We start from the raw sequence: 17,154 nt of genomic DNA, 5'->3' as shown, positions 1-17,154 counted from the left end.
ACGAGAAGTAAGCTGCGTTTCAGAGAGAGAGAGAGAGAGAGAGAGAGAGAGAGAGAGAGAGAGGCCGCCGCTGCAATCCATTTTGTGCCCGACTGCGCACTTTTTCTATGCACCACCCACATATCAAATTAATTAAACAGAGCAGGCATCACAACCATTGATCTGGCATCACGCATGCTTGCTTGCATGCATGCATGCAGTGATTATTTTTAGGCAGCGAAAATATGAGTTATTATGATGATCATGATTCTTTTTGCTTTTTCTCTCATTTTTTGGTGCACTTTGGCAGCGATGCCCGACGCACAGTGCGTGCGCGTAGAGAGAGAGAGAGAGAGAGAGAGAGAGAGAGAGAGAGAGAGAGAGAGAGAGAGAGAGAGAGAGTTATAGGCTATTCGGAATGGAGGGGTGCTATAGAAAAATAAATAACACCGCCATTTCGAACAATAAAGTCAATGTTCGAAAAGGCGGTGCTGTTTCCTTTCGGAATGGCGGGTCTTATATAACATTTGGACACACCGCCATTTCGAAGAATGGAATTCAATGGTCGGAATAGCGAGATTTCGGAAAGGCAACGTGCACCCCAGTTCTAGGCAACACAGAAGGGGGGGAATTCTTTTTTTAATTTCCACACAACTCCTCTAATGTATATTAATGACATAGTTCAAAATTGAAAATGGATCGTCTTCCCCTTTAAGGCTGGGCATAGGAAAACCTTCGATATGCGATAATGTTGTTGAATACCACGATATCGATATTCCTCACGATATTAGTAAAAACAATTGCATTATATCCTTTTTAATGTTTTTTCTGCTTTAGGTCCACTGCCTGCCTAACCCAGAAAATGAATAGCATATCCATGCATGCACACTGCACAGTACACATACACACTCTGCCTCCCTCTGGCCACCCGGGCGCCTGATGGAGGGGAGAGGAACTGGTTGGAATAACGTGTTCCTTCCACACGCTACGTCCAACCGGGGAAACTCCCCCCTGTCAGGTGATAAGAAGCGGTCTACTCACTCCTCGTGCACTGAAGGAAGCATGAGCTCAGTTCGGGGCTCTGCCCAGGTTGGCAGAGGGAGAGCAGAGCCCAGGATTACAGCTTGGGCAATTGGCACTGGTGAAGAAATGGGTTACAAAATCATGGGATAAAAACGTAAGAGGAAAAAAAAACCTTCTGGTTCTAAATCAGTAGTTCTCACACTTTCAAGATTTTTCAAAAATGTAAAAAAGAGGGGAACAAAATCACACCTAGTGTGAAGTGAGTGGTGAGTTAAGTGTACCGCGAAACTTGGCCAATGTTGGGCGTTACAACACACGTTGGACAAACCTGGCCAATGTTGGGCGTTACAACACACGTTGGACAAACCTGGCCAATGTTGGGCGTTACAACACACGTTGGACAAACCTGGCCAATGTTGGGCGTTACAACACACGTTGGACAAACGGACTGAGCCAGACGTTGGAGCTTAGCTCCTTCCAGGAGCACCGTTCAAAAACAGCAGATGTACAAGCTCACAGTGCGGCGCTTGAGCTTGTACATCTGCTATTTTTTGGGAACCACTGTTCTAAATCCAAAGAATCTTTTGAAAAACCTATGTCATGTCAACGTGGACGTTTATTACCCCGCTTGTCTGGAGTGTGTGTTGTTGAACATTTTGGCAAATCTTTGCCTTGGTAACACCAATCCTTTCTTCCAGGGACCCCCTGGCACAACACATTGTCAAATACATATCATTTTGGGGGTCCTAATTGGCACAAAAAGGTTTGAGATCTACTGATTTAGAAGTCATGTCTTGTGTAGAATCAGTCTCAGGTCTGAACCCCTAAAACCGGGAAAGCATCTGTCGGTTTAGATTTGAGATACCGTATACTGTATTCGTCACTGTCTGGACAAAACCTCTTAACACTTCGCCAGCCAAAATAGAATGGTTGTTGGTAGATTAGCCGTGAAATTTCTATTATTGTATTATGATCTGAGACATAATATTATGTTTATAAACATGATCCCCTGGTCGTTTGCTCACCGTGATTATCTGGATCTCCATTGACATAAATAAAGTGGAGGTTTTGGCCAAGGCATCGTCTCCCCGTGCGTTTCGCGTGCGCGATCCGTGCGCATATAATCCAAGCATAGTCCAGGTATGACTGAACGGTCGATGTGAGCATTTTGGCTAGCTTAGCCCTTATCACTCCAGCTATGCTAATGTAATCATCTAAAGAGTAAGCGGACGGGAGCAAGGAAGCCTGAAGAAGGAAAGGAGCTGACGTCACTTCTGTTTCATGTCAGAGCAGCCATGAGCTATCAATGGACGAGCGGTGACTAGGGAAGGTTAGACGATCGCCGATTTTCGGATAAAAATCATTTGTTTCGGTTTTAATGACCCAGTACGGTAAAAGACGGTAAAAGACCGTTGCTCAGAAGTCCGGTATAAAACGGTTTTAATATTAACTCATTTGCTGCCATTTTAACATTGCACTGTATGGCTTTTCTGCCATTTTGTATAATGAATATTTTTTTTATATTTACATTTTTCCTAAATTCTGTGTTTGCACGACAATGTCATACTGTAATGGAAATGAAAGAGGACAAGCTCTAGTTTCACGAAAAAAATATAATCTTGCATTTACGATGTGCCATTCTATAGTTATAGCCATTTCAAAACCCTTGTTTTTTGATTTTCCGAGCTTGAAAATCAAATGAAAAGGAGTTATTTAAGTTTTTGTGAATGTTCTCTTTTCAAGGAAATAACTCACTTGATATCTGTCTTTATGGCGTCAGGCACTTATCAGATGAGTGTACTAGTGTAATAAGTGTAATTGTGTATAACTGGAATTGTGTAATAGTGCTGTAATAGGCCACCTCTTGCCCTTAGGGCGTCTTACTTCATACAAAGAGAAATACGCTTTTTATATTGGATGGCCCACGATGGTCTGCAGTACCTACACACACACACACACACACACACACACACACACACACACACACACACACACACACACACACACACACACACACACACACACACACACTAACTATACTGTAGGCTATACACATACATGTACATAATAGCAGATCTATATATATATATATATATATATATATATATATATATATATATATATATATATATATATATATATATATATATATATTGCTAAGCAGTAAAAGCAGGTGGGAATGGTACCCCCTCCAACTGTATATATGTTACCCATTTTCAAATGTTTTTATTTTATCTGTGACACTTGCTTTGGCGAGAACCCAGCAAACAGGTATTTTGTTCAAACCACTTGCGTTTTCTCATTGATTGATTGATTGAAGACTTTAGAAGTTTGCATAGGAAAAGGCACAGTTTCATGACGGTACAGTTCACTGGTACAAGGTCTACTAAAAGGAGATCCATGAAAAGACTAAGCTTATTTCCACTGGAAACCATTGAAGTATCTCATATAACATTGAATGACAGACAAATAGAACACAGTACTATGCAGTAGATATGTAAAGAAAAACAAAAAAGAAGACAGTAAGTCTAAACAAACAGTATATACAAAGAAGGGGCAGGGGAGGGGAGGGTTGGGCTCATGTCAATAAAGCTCCACCGAATTGAATCGTTTGGGATCACGTTACTCACTGTGCAGTGATCAGGTCCTCTGCGCGGTCCAAGTGACTACAATGGAGCGCTCCCTATCTGTTGGGATCACGTTAGTGTGCAGTTGCCATATAAGTAGTTGCTGATCAGGTCTGTTTCTATATCGGATGCGGAAACGTTTATTGCATGTATGTGAGTGACTGTGTAAATAACCGGATATAGTGGGCGGGCTTTAGAACGGTTCACAAGCATAGAGTTATAGATTACAAGCCGCCAGAAAACCCAAAGAAGCAGAAGAAGAAGAACGCATCACAACATTACAATGCTGCGATACACATGCTGCAGCTGATCACACTCAGGGGGAGATGCAGGCGCATGCACGATGGATCGATATTCACTTTCTTTTCAGTCTGCACGCATGTGCACCTTACATGCACATGCGTTGCGTCCATGCGCGATTGCACTTGCATGCATGCACGCCGACACGGGAAGCACAGAAACTTTGGATGAAAACAAAGCAACTTACTTTCAATGAATCGTCGCGATTGCTTTTCTCCACTGTTCCCGGTGGGATCCAAATGTTTCGGACAGCGAGCAGACACGGAGATGACAAGGCTAACGCTCGACGAGGATGTCTCATAAGTTTTACCGACGCGAATAGAGATGTTGTTTGTGGTCAAATCAGCCTCCGGACACGACACATAGGACATCTACTCTGCTGCGAGCAGTGCCTTGTGATCGGGATGTGGTCGAGGGGACCCCCGCTGACATGAGGTGAGGTGCAGATGTGTTATCTATGTGTTTGTGATCGATTATTTTGGTTCAGGCAGAGATGCTCTGAGACTTTGATGCAGGGTGTCGGTCGGACCAATTCTGGGCCCCGGGTACAAGGATTCACTGCGGCCCCCCCATGAATGTTCTTCATAGGGGGATTATATATATATATATAGGGCTATATACAAGCGGTGCCGTACTGCAAGCGTGTAGATCTGCTATTTTTCAATAGCAAAAGTATAAAATACCAAAGGGCCTTCCACCTTGGGCCCTAGTAACTCAGCCCCACTTTCCCCCCTCTTGTGACATCCCTGTCACAAGAGCATCGTTGTTGGCTGCTAATCTGGACATAATGGTTTTTTGTGGAGACTTTGAACATGTTTGTGGGGTTATGAAGCTGTGTGTTGTGTAGGCCCATAGCAGATTATGGCTTTTGAAGTGAAAATGTCACGGGATTTTGTTTGAACGGTGATCGAGCCGAACTGTTTACTTGTTGCTATTGCTAGGCTAGCCTCCGCTTGGGGGGCTTCTGAAATGCTGCCATTCAGATTGACTTCTGGCGACACTTCCATAGTAGGGCAAGTATTGGTGTTGGAATGGGGGTGTGTGTGAATGACATGGCTGCATGTTGGAGTGAGGGGATGCGCGCCTGAAAAAAAAAAAAAAAAAAGAGGCATACAGTCTGTGCTGGAGCGCCGCAGCCAGCGGTGCGTGCGAAATGCATTCACTGTGCCTTCACTGTGGATTATGGGGAGAATTATAGACTTTTATTGAGATTTATACATTTATTACACTTTCAAACACACTAACTTTGATGTGTGATATTTTGGGTTCCCTATATGACAGAAGGCTCAAACTTTATCAGGGGCTGGGGAAGAGTGTAATTAAACATTACATTATATAAAAGCAAATCCTCGGGTTCCTCGGGCGTGGCAGGGACGTACAGTGGGATTTTTTCGGGCTCCTCGGCCATCGCAGCAAATGAGTTAAGAGGCTCCCCGTGGCTTGGAAAGGGTTAACTCCATTTTTGAGGTTTTTGATTTTATGGCATAAATCAGGGCTATTGAACACCCTTTACAGCTGAGTGTCCAAGTTGACAAAACAAAGGTCGTATTCACCATATTCCTGGCCCTCTCTATGGAGGCTGCCATTTTCTTTTACAGAGGGCGCTAGAGAGTTTTTCTCTGTGTGCTGCTTCAAAAAACATCTTTTCACTTCCTCCCAAGTAAGGAAGTGACACGGAATTGTCTGTTGCCAGATTTTGCCAAAGAAATAAGCCCAACAGAAGCAACTAGGCTATACTACTTTACATTTACAATTGAAAATAGCAGATCAGCAAGCTCACAATGTGTCACATTACGACGGGGACGTATCTCCAATCTGACATGTCTCCATTCCGACAGTGACTTCTTATTGTCAGAGTGGCAACACTTCCATGGAGGTTAGTTTAGAGTTAGGGTTAGGGATAGGGTTAGTGTCGGAAAGGAGACACTATAGGCCTAATATTTTTTTAGAGACACAAATTGCTTATTATAGAGCCCAGAGCCTAGAACGCCAACTACTGGCACTTTAATGCAAGGACAACAGGAAACCAAATGATGTTTTTCAGGCCAGCTTTTTCAGCCTCCGACTCTTTCAGGATATGAACAGGAAGCCGGGGGCGGGGCCAGGAATAACGTGAATAGGAGCGCAACGGTGACAATAAGAGGCTGTTGTTTGAGCTGTTCTCATGCATTCCCTCTGGTCCACAGGAGGAGACCAGGGCCTCTTGAACACCTTCTTCTTCTCATGTTCTCATGTTCTCATGTTCTCATGTTCTTATGTTCTTATGTTCTCATCTTCTTATCTTCTCATGTTCTTATGTTCTTATGTTCTTATGTTCTCATGTTCTTATGTTCTTATGTTCTCATATTCTATGTTCTCATGTTCTCATGTTCTTATGTTCTCATGTTCTCATGTTCTCATCTTCTCATGTTCAGATGTTCTCATGTTCTTATGTTCTTATGTTCTTATGTTCTTATGTTCTCATGTTATCATGTTCTTATCTTCTCATGTTCTCATGTTCTCATGTTCTCATATCTCATGTTCTTATTGTTCTCACGTTCTCATGTTCTTATGTTCTTATATTCTTATGTTCTCATGTTCTCATGTTCTCATGTTCTTATTGTTCTCATGTTCTTATGTTCTCATGTTCTCATGTTCTCAAGTTCTCATGTTCTTATGATCTCATATTCTATGTTCTCTTGTCTCATGTTCTCATGTTCTTATGTTCTCATGTTCTCATGTTCTTATGATCTCATATTCTATGTTCTCATGTTCTTATGTTATCATGTTCTTATCTTCTCATGTTCTCATGTTCTCATGATCTCATGTTCTCATGTTCTCACGTTCTCATGTTCTCATGTTCTTATTGTTCTCATGTACTCATGTTCTTTTGTTCTCATGTTCTTATGTTCTCATGTTCTCATGTTCTCATGTTCTCATGTTCTTATCTTCTCATGTTATCATGTTCTTATCTTCTCATGTTCTTATGTTCTTATATTCTTATGTTCTCATGTTCTCATGTTCTCATTGTTCTTATGTTCTCATGTTCTCATGTTCTTATGTTCTCATGATCTCATGTTCTCATGTTCTCACGTTCTCACGTTCTCATGTGCTTATGTTCTCATGTTATTGTTCTCATGTTCTCATGTTCTTTTGTTCTCATGTTCTTTTGTTCTTATGTTCTTATGTTCTTATGTTCTCATGTTCTCATGTTCTTATCTTCTCATGTTATCATGTTCTTATCTTCTCATGTTCTTATGTTCTTATATTCTTATGTTCTCATGTTCTCATGTTCTTATCTTCTCATGTTATCATGTTCTTATCTTCTCATGTTCTTATGTTCTTATATTCTTATGTTCTCATGTTCTCATTTTCTTATTGTTCTCATGTTCTCATGTTCTTATTGTTCTTATGTTATAATGTTCTTATGTTCTCATGTTCTTATGTTCTTATGTTCTCATGTTCTTATGATCTCATATTCTATGTTCTCATGTTCTCATGTTCTCATGTTCTTATGTTCTCATGTTCTCATGTTCTTATGATCTCATATTCTATGTTCTCATGTTCTCATGTTCCCATGTTCCCATGTTCTCATGTGCTTATGTTCTCATGTTCTCATGTTCTTATGATCTCATATTCTATGTTCTCATGTTCTCATGTTTTATGTGCTTATGTTCTCATGTTCTCATGTTCTCATATTCTTATTGTTCTCATGTTCTCATGTTCTCATCTTCTCATGTTCTCATGTTATGTTCTTATGTTATCATGTTATCATGTTATCATGTTCTTATCTTCTTATCTTCTCATGTTATCATGTTCTCATGTTCTCATGTTCTTATGTTCTCATGTTCTTATCTTCTCATGTTCTCATGTTCTCATGTTCTTATCTTCTCATGTTCTCATGTTCTCATGTTCTTATTTTCTTATGTTCTGGTGCACAGGAGGAGACCAGGGCCTGCTGAACACCTTCTTCAGCGACTGGGCCGTGAAGGACATCAGCAAACTTTGTGTACAACCTGAGCGCCAGCACGGTGTACAGCTACCTCCCTGCTTCACAACAGTTGGTGTTCCTACTGTATATACAGCAGGGGTTTTCAAAGTGGGTGACGGGGCACCCTGGGGTGCCGCGACGGCAGTACAGGGGTGCCGCAAGATCATTTGATAATATTTGGAATTTATTTGGACACTTGAAAAAAATATTTAGTATAATTTTAAACTTGAATTACAAAGTCATTTTCATTCAGTTCTAACCAAAATGGCTATTATCTCAACGTTTTCCTCGTAACATAATCACTAAAATATTGTCACTGTCAGGCAGAAACCTCGTATCTCCAAGTTTCAAATGTGTACGTCTTTTGGTAGAGCAAAGCCCTGCTTCCTCATACAAGACTGACGCACAAAACTAGTGAAAACAGCCGATCTACAAGCACACAACGCACCGCGAGGCGTTGTGTGCTTGTAGATCTGCCGTTTTCACTAGTTTAGATCATTTTATACATACAAGGTTTCCACCCGACAACGACGATATGCTATAAATACCAGTAAGACTCCCTAATCGGGAGATAAGCGACCGTCAGGTCACAGCGTGAGTGTCCAAATTTTTTTTTTTTTAAATCGTCCTGAATGTGGCGCTAAATGGGACATATCCATGTTGATGAGATGAGTGTAGACATACTGTGTACCGATTTGTGTGATTTCAGGGCAAAATCTGTAGGAGCAGTGTCCAAAAATGTGTTTGAAAAACCAACCAGATGGTGGCGCTATATGGGACAGATCCATTTTGATGACATGAGTGTAGACATGCTGTGTAGCGATTTGCGTGATTTTAGGGCAAAATCTGTAGGAGTAGTGTCCAAAAATGTGTTTTAAAAAATCGGCCTGAAGGTGGCGCTAAATGGGACAGATCCATGTTGATGACATCAGTGTAGAGCAAGTGTGTACCGATTTGCGTGATTTTAGGGTGAAATGTGATGACGTCACACCGTTGTACTTTACAATACAAACCCCAAAATAAATCCTCCAGTTCTAGGCAACACAGAAGGGGGGGAATTCTTTTTTTATTTTCCACACAACTCCTCTAATGTATATTAATGACATAGTTCAAAATTTAAAATGGATGGTCTTCCCCTTTAAGGCTGGGCATAGGAAAACCTTCGATATGCGATAATGTTGTTGAATACCTCGATATCGATATTCCTCACGATATTAGTAAAAACAATTGCATTATATCCTTTTTAATGTTTTTTCTGCTTTAGGTCCACTGCCTGCCTAACCCAGAAAATGAATAGCATATCCATGCATGCACACTGCACAGTACACATACACACTCTGCCTCCCTCTGGCCACCCGGGCGCCTGATGGAGGGGAGAGGAACTGGTTGGAATAACGTGTTCCTTCCACACGCTACGTCCAACCGGGGAAACTCCCCCCTGTCAGGTGATAAGAAGCGGTCTACTCACTCCTCGTGCACTGAAGGAAGCATGAGCTCAGTTCGGGGCTCTGCCCAGGTTGGCAGAGGGAGAGCAGAGCCCAGGATTACAGCTTGGGCAATTGGCACTGGTGAAGAAATGGGTTACAAAATCATGGGATAAAAACGTAAGAGGAAAAAAAAACCTTCTGGTTCTAAATCAGTAGTTCTCACACTTTCAAGATTTTTCAAAAATGTAAAAAAGAGGGGAACAAAATCACACCTAGTGTGAAGTGAGTGGTGAGTTAAGTGTACCGCGAAACTTGGCCAATGTTGGGCGTTACAACACACGTTGGACAAACCTGGCCAATGTTGGGCGTTACAACACACGTTGGACAAACCTGGCCAATGTTGGGCGTTACAACACACGTTGGACAAACGGACTGAGCCAGACGTTGGAGCTTAGCTCCTTCCAGGAGCACCGTTCAAAAACAGCAGATGTACAAGCTCACAGTGCGGCGCTTGAGCTTGTACATCTGCTATTTTTTGGGAACCACTGTTCTAAATCCAAAGAATCTTTTGAAAAACCTATGTCATGTCAACGTGGACGTTTATTACCCCGCTTGTCTGGAGTGTGTGTTGTTGAACATTTTGGCAAATCTTTGCCTTGGTAACACCAATCCTTTCTTCCAGGGACCCCCTGGCACAACACATTGTCAAATACATATCATTTTGGGGGTCCTAATTGGCACAAAAAGGTTTGAGATCTACTGATTTAGAAGTCATGTCTTGTGTAGAATCAGTCTCAGGTCTGAACCCCTAAAACCGGGAAAGCATCTGTCGGTTTAGATTTGAGATACCGTATACTGTATTCGTCACTGTCTGGACAAAACCTCTTAACACTTCGCCAGCCAAAATAGAATGGTTGTTGGTAGATTAGCCGTGAAATTTCTATTATTGTATTATGATCTGAGACATAATATTATGTTTATAAACATGATCCCCTGGTCGTTTGCTCACCGTGATTATCTGGATCTCCATTGACATAAATAAAGTGGAGGTTTTGGCCAAGGCATCGTCTCCCCGTGCGTTTCGCGTGCGCGATCCGTGCGCATATAATCCAAGCATAGTCCAGGTATGACTGAACGGTCGATGTGAGCATTTTGGCTAGCTTAGCCCTTATCACTCCAGCTATGCTAATGTAATCAACTAAAGAGTAAGCGGACGGGAGCAAGGAAGCCTGAAGAAGGAAAGGAGCTGACGTCACTTCTGTTTCATGTCAGAGCAGCCATGAGCTATCAATGGACGAGCGGTGACTAGGGAAGGTTAGACGATCGCCGATTTTCGGATAAAAATCATTTGTTTCGGTTTTAATGACCCAGTACGGTAAAAGACGGTAAAAGACCGTTGCTCAGAAGTCCGGTATAAAACGGTTTTAATATTAACTCATTTGCTGCCATTTTAACATTGCACTGTATGGCTTTTCTGCCATTTTGTATAATGAATATTTTTTTTATATTTACATTTTTCCTAAATTCTGTGTTTGCACGACAATGTCATACTGTAATGGAAATGAAAGAGGACAAGCTCTAGTTTCACGAAAAAAATATAATCTTGCATTTACGATGTGCCATTCTATAGTTATAGCCATTTCAAAACCCTTGTTTTTTGATTTTCCGAGCTTGAAAATCAAATGAAAAGGAGTTATTTAAGTTTTTGTGAATGTTCTCTTTTCAAGGAAATAACTCACTTGATATCTGTCTTTATGGCGTCAGGCACTTATCAGATGAGTGTACTAGTGTAATAAGTGTAATTGTGTATAACTGGAATTGTGTAATAGTGCTGTAATAGGCCACCTCTTGCCCTTAGGGCGTCTTACTTCATACAAAGAGAAATACGCTTTTTATATTGGATGGCCCACGATGGTCTGTTCTCATGTTCTCATCTTCTCATGTTCTCATGTTCTCAAGTTCTCATGTTCTCACGTTCTCACGTTCTCATGTGCTTATGTTCTCATGTTCTTATTGTTCTCATGTTCTCATGTTCTTTTGTTCTCATGTTTTTATGTTCTTATGTTCTTATGTTCTCATGTTCTCATGTTCTTATCTTCTCATGTTATCATGTTCTTATCTTCTCATGTTCTTATGTTCTTATATTCTTATGTTCTCATGTTCTTTTACTTACTTTATTTGTTTATTTAGACGGGACAATGCATATTAATGAACACTACATGAATGCAATGTAAATAAGCCGGAATTAGCAAGAATGCTAAATTTCATCCGTAGTCCCCACATGAAGACAAAACAATACATACCAACAAACAGTAACCCTACATTAGGAGAGGGCGCCTAAGAACATACATACAAATACTATTTTTCCTGAACCAAGAAAAAAACAACAAAACAACACATATTACTAACAGTACCCTACATTAAAAAAGGATAGTTAAAAATATACGTACATGGCATGAGCTGTACTCTTAGAACTATACATGGTCACAGGTTTGATTGTCAACTAACCATTTTTTTAGATTGAACTTGAAGGATGGAAATGACAAACAGTCTCTTATTGTTAGAGGTAGGTCATTCCAGATTGAACATCCCTGCACTGAAAGGGTGTTTTTTCCAAAAGCGGTTACCCGGTACGGTACTTCGCAATCCCCTCTAGTGATTGCTCTAGTATTGAGTCCTCTATCAGGCTTCCTTTTTATGAATTCCTTTAGGGGAGGTGGGCATAGACCATTTAGTGTCTTATATATGATACTGACCTGTTTAAAAACCTTAAAATTAGCGAAACTCAAAAAACGGTACCTCTGAAGAATATTACAATGGTGATATGAGTGGGGTTTCCTATCGAATACCTTAAGCGCACTCTTATATAGCTGTTCAATGGGTTTGAGAGTCGTTATACCTGCGCAAGACCAGTTTGTGAAACAGTACTCAATGTGTGATAGGATCATGCATTGGAGATACGATTTAGCAGCACTAACTGCCAAAAAAGGTGTGATTTGTTTAAAGTTCTGAAGGTTGAACTTGATTGTGTTTGTAACCTTTTTTACATGTTTTTTAAAGGTTAGGGTTGAGTCTAACATGACCCAGAGGTACTTGAACTCTGACACAAGTTCAAGTTCCTCTCCACCCAGAAACACATTTGATGATTCCATCACAACTGGTCTTTTGGAAAAAGCCATGCAGACCGTCTTTTTTGCATTCAGGAGCAGGCATGAGTCTGTAAGCCAGTCCTGAACGCTGGTCATAACAGAAGTTAAAACCGTTGACACCTCTGCATAGCTTTTTCCATGAGTCAGTATAACAGCATCATCTGCGTACATCTGAATATGTACATCTTTACATACATCAGGTAGATCGTTTATAAACAGAGAAAACAGAAATGGTCCTACTATTGATCCCTGGGGGACACCAACCGAGCAAGTGTGATAAGGAGACTTGATGCCATTTATACTAACACACTGTTCTCTATTTGATAGGTATGATGTAAACCATTTGATGGCCTCTGGGGACAAGTTGAAATGTGTTAGTTTGGACAAGAGGACCTGATGGCTGACAGAGTCAAATGCTTTCTTGAAATCCAAAAATACTGCCATTGCGCATGGGGCTTTGTTCAAAGCACACTTTAACTTTTCAATGAATAAGCAATTTGCTGACTCAGTGGAGTGGAAGGCTCGAAACCCAAACTGCATAGGATGCAGAGGGGTGTAGCCTTTGTCTAGATGTTTAACAATAGACTTTACAATCCACTTTTCAGCCACTTTTGATATAACAGGTAAGATGCTTATGGGTCTATAGTTTGATATGTCCGTTTTTGAGCCAGATTTGAATATAGGTGTTATAACAGCAGCTTTCCACTGAGTTGGGACAGTGCATTTTCTTATGGACAGATTTACCAGATGTGTGATTGGTGCCACCAGAGAGTCAATATTTGTTTTAAGAAAGTTTGTGTCAAGCCCATGTGCATCTTTAGCTTTGGATGCTTTTAGTGATCTGACAATGTTTGTCACCTCGTTTTCTGTGACTTCCTCCAAATTAAAAATGGGGAGATCATTTTGAACAGGGCGTGGAACAAACTTAGAGGGTCTGAACAATTGTGTGATTTCATACACAGAGTTTAGAAAAAACAGCATTAGGTTGCTAGCAAGCGTGTGGGGATCTTTCACCAGGACATTATCTATTTTAAGTTCTAAGTTGTTATTATCCTGCTTATAGTATTTCCCTGTCAGTTTATTTATGTATTCCCAAACTTTTTTCCCATTTCCTCTGGCACTCTCTATGATGGAGATATAAAATCCAGCTTTAGCCTTCCTTAAGAAATTTGTGACTTTGTTTCTAGCATGTGTGAATAGCTGTCTGTCCGTTGTCAGGCCAGATTTTAATGCCTTTTTAAGCAGTAAATCTCTGGTTTTCATTTGATCTCTGCATTTTTTATCGACCCAAGGTAGAGTAATTTTCCTCCCTTTCCTCTGGTTACCACCTCTGGTGAAAGATTCCATTACTCTGCCAATTTTGGAAAGAAGGATATTACATCCGGTCTCAACATCATCACATGAGTGTAAATCATCCCACTCAAGCCCTTGTATGGCGACCTCAAGGCTATGTTGCAGATGTTTTGGGATTGTTTTGACTATAGGCTGGGACTGAGCTTTGCTGAACGCCTGTTTTGAGAGTTTTCTGGAAAAGAATATGATGTTGTGATCAGAGAGACCTGTCACGAAGTTAAATGTTTTAGCGATTCTTTCCACTTTATTTGAAAACAGTAAATCTATCTTGGTTGCTGAGTGACTGGTTATTCTTGTAGGTTGCTCTATTAATTGGGTCAAATTATAGTGGTCTGTTACTAGTTTAAGATTTTTTCTTATTTTTTTATCGTCCCAGTTAACATTTGTATCACCAATTAGTATTACTTCTTGATTAAAATCACACGCCGTGAGGATGGTCTTTAGCTGGTCGTATACTTCTACTTTAGCTGATGGCTGACGGTATAAGCAAATTAGAGTGAACTTCATCTCTGTGGATAGTGTAATTTCTACACCTACACATTCGGCCTGGATCTCAGTGGGCCATACAATTTGCTTACATTGTAGGGTGTTCTTGATATAAAGCAAGGCCCCCCCACCCTTCCCAGTTACTCTGTCCCTTCTGAACACCTTGTAACCAGGCATGCTCACTAAGGCATCTGGGGATGACCGCTTTAACCATGTTTCCGTCAGTCCTAAACAGTCAATGTTAGAGTTTACAAGCAGATTTTCTAGTTCACTGTGCTTATTTACCATACTTTGGATGTTTAGATGGCCACAGAACAAACCTTTGGGTTTACATAAGGGGTCCCACACAGTTTTAGCTTGGTTTAGTGTTTTAAAAAATTTACATTTTCTGTGTTTTTTAAAAACTGGGTTTCTGTATTTTACCTTAGCCATATGTGGCTTTGGGGGTTGCAGGTGAGGGGGGGACCGTGTTGTGTCATTGTCCAGAGCTGGATTATTCTTGCTGGTGGCCACCGGCCTAGCTCCGGTGCAGAGACTTCTAGACACGGTGGCCACCCCAGCTGATGATGATGATGATGTCCCAGATGACGGCCCAGCTCCTTTAATGAGACTTCTAGGCACGACGGCCACAGCCTCGGGAGCCTGCGATGTCCTTGGGCCTCTGTCCCGCTTCCTGGGGCCTCTAGGCACGGCGGCCACAGCCCCAGGTGTTGGTGGTATAGCGGGGCCGATGTCCAGCGGCCCAGCTCCTTCCAAGAGACTTCTGGGCTCGGTGTAGTCAGCCTCAGGAGCCTGCGATGTCCTCGGGCCGGTGTCCCGCTGCCCGGGGCCTCTAGGCACGGTGGCCACAGCCCCAGGTGTTGGTGGTATAGCGGGGCCGATGTCCAGCGGCCCAGCTCCTTCCAAGAGACTTCTGGGCTCGGTGTAGTCAGCCTCGGGAGCCTGTGATGTCCTCGGGCCGGTGTCCCGCTGCCCGGGGCCTCTAGGCACGGTGGCCACAGCCCCAGGTGTTGGTGGTATAGCGGGGCCGATGTCCAGCGGCCCAGCTCCTTCCAAGAGACTTCTGGGCTCGGTGTAGTCAGCCTCGGGATCCTGCGATGTCCTCGGGCCGGTGTCCCGCTGCCCGGGGCCTCTAGGCACGGTGGCCACAGCTCCAGGCGTTGGTGGTATAGCGGGGCCGATGTCCAGCGGTCTAGCTCCTTTTATGAGACTTCTAGGCTCGGTGGCCACAGACTCGGGAGCTGGTGGTAACGTTGGACCGCTTGTCGCCGTTGTTGTCATCAGGTCGAGACCGAGCAGCCATCGGAACACTGGTGGAGGTAGATGGAGCCAAGCTAACAGCTCGGTGGCCGCTTGTTGTGATTGCAGGGGCGTCTGGAGCCGAGCTGGCGGCGTTTGCCGGTGGCTGTTGTTGTTGTTAGCCACATTGTTAGCCTCGTTAGCCTCGCTAGCCACAGTGAAGAGGGGCCCCGGTGTAGGGCCTGGGCATGGATGGACGTCGCCCGACAGCAGGAGGCATATAGTGATGATTTTACCACAGTAATCTCCGCCGTTTCCATTTGCGATGATCGGTCGCCACGCACAACGCAAAAGGTGGATGAATGTAGCCATGGAACCGTAGCCGAACTGTTTGTTGGTGGCTGCTGTTGTATCCCGGTCCATAGAGTGGAGTTTTGGCGAGATATTCCAGTAACCGTTCTCCAGCTTGGTCAGGCTGTATTCACGCGCACATTTCGAGGCATAAACTATTACTAATAAGAGCAGCGTATTAATATAAATTGTTAAACGCGCCGGGCGCGCTGCTGTTGCTGCGCGCCGCCATTGCTTCCGTGCCGCTTGCACCCGTTGCATCATGGGCTTGACGGACTTGCAATGATGTAGGTATGATGATGCAAGGCCGTCTCATGTTCTTATCTTCTCATGTTATCATGTTCTTATCGTCTCATGTTCTTATGTTCTTATATTCTTATGTTCTCATGTTCTCATGTTCTTATTGTTCTCATGTTCTCATGTTCTTATTGTTCTTATGTTATAATGTTCTTATGTTCTTATGTTCTTATGTTCTCATGTTCTCATGTTCTCATGTTCTTATGATCTCATATTCTATGTTCTCATGTTCTCATGTTCTCATGTTCTTATGTTCTCATGTTCTCATGTTCTTATGATCTCATATTCTATGTTCTCATGTTCTCATGTTCTCATGTTCCCATGTTCCCATGTTTTCATGTTCTCATGTGCTTATGTTCTCATGTTCTCATGTTCTTATGATCTCATATTCTATGTTCTCATGTTCTCATGTTCTTATGTGCTTATGTTCTCATGTTCTCATGTTCTCATGTTCTCATGTTCTTATTGTTCTCATGTTCTCATGTTCTCATCTTCTCATGTTCTCATGTTATCATGGTCTTATGTTATCATGTTATCATGTTATCATGTTCTTATCTTCTTATCTTCTCATGTTATCATGTTCTCATGTTCTCATGTTCTTATGTTCTCATGTTCTTATCTTCTCATGTTCTCATGTTCTCATGTTCTTATCTTCTCATGTTCTCATGTTCTCATGTTCTTATTTTCTTATGTTCTGGTGCACAGGAGGAGACCAGGGCCTGCTGAACACCTTCTTCAGCGACTGGGCCGTGAAGGACATCAGCAAACTTTGTGTACAACCTGAGCGCCAGCATGGTGTACAGCTACCTCCCTGTTTCACAACAGTTGGTGTTCCTACTGTATATACAGCAGGGGTTTTCAAAGTGGGTGACGGGGCACCCTGGGGTGCCGCGACGGCAGTACAGGGGTGCCGCAAGATCATTTGATAATATTTGGAATTTATTTGGACACTT

The 17,154-nt window shown here is 42.2% G+C and overlaps 1 pseudogene across 1 annotated transcript in view; it reads left to right on the top strand.

The window, feature by feature from the left end:
* LOC308285306 overlaps positions 1 to 17,154 on the top strand; it is a 57,152-nt pseudogene that overhangs the window by 32,701 nt on the left and 7,297 nt on the right. Inside the window, exons 4-6 of the transcript XR_013963346.1 lie at positions 7,850 to 7,968; positions 14,801 to 15,021; positions 16,907 to 16,998. The product of XR_013963346.1 is annotated as an uncharacterized misc_RNA (transcript). The remainder of the gene's footprint in view (positions 1 to 7,849; positions 7,969 to 14,800; positions 15,022 to 16,906; positions 16,999 to 17,154) is intronic.

Source organism: Nannobrachium achirus, assembly GCF_963921795.1.
Source record: "Nannobrachium achirus genome assembly, chromosome: 5".
NCBI classification, from domain to species: Eukaryota; Metazoa; Chordata; class Actinopteri; order Myctophiformes; family Myctophidae; genus Nannobrachium; species Nannobrachium achirus.
This window is presented reverse-complemented; position numbering and strand designations above follow the sequence as displayed.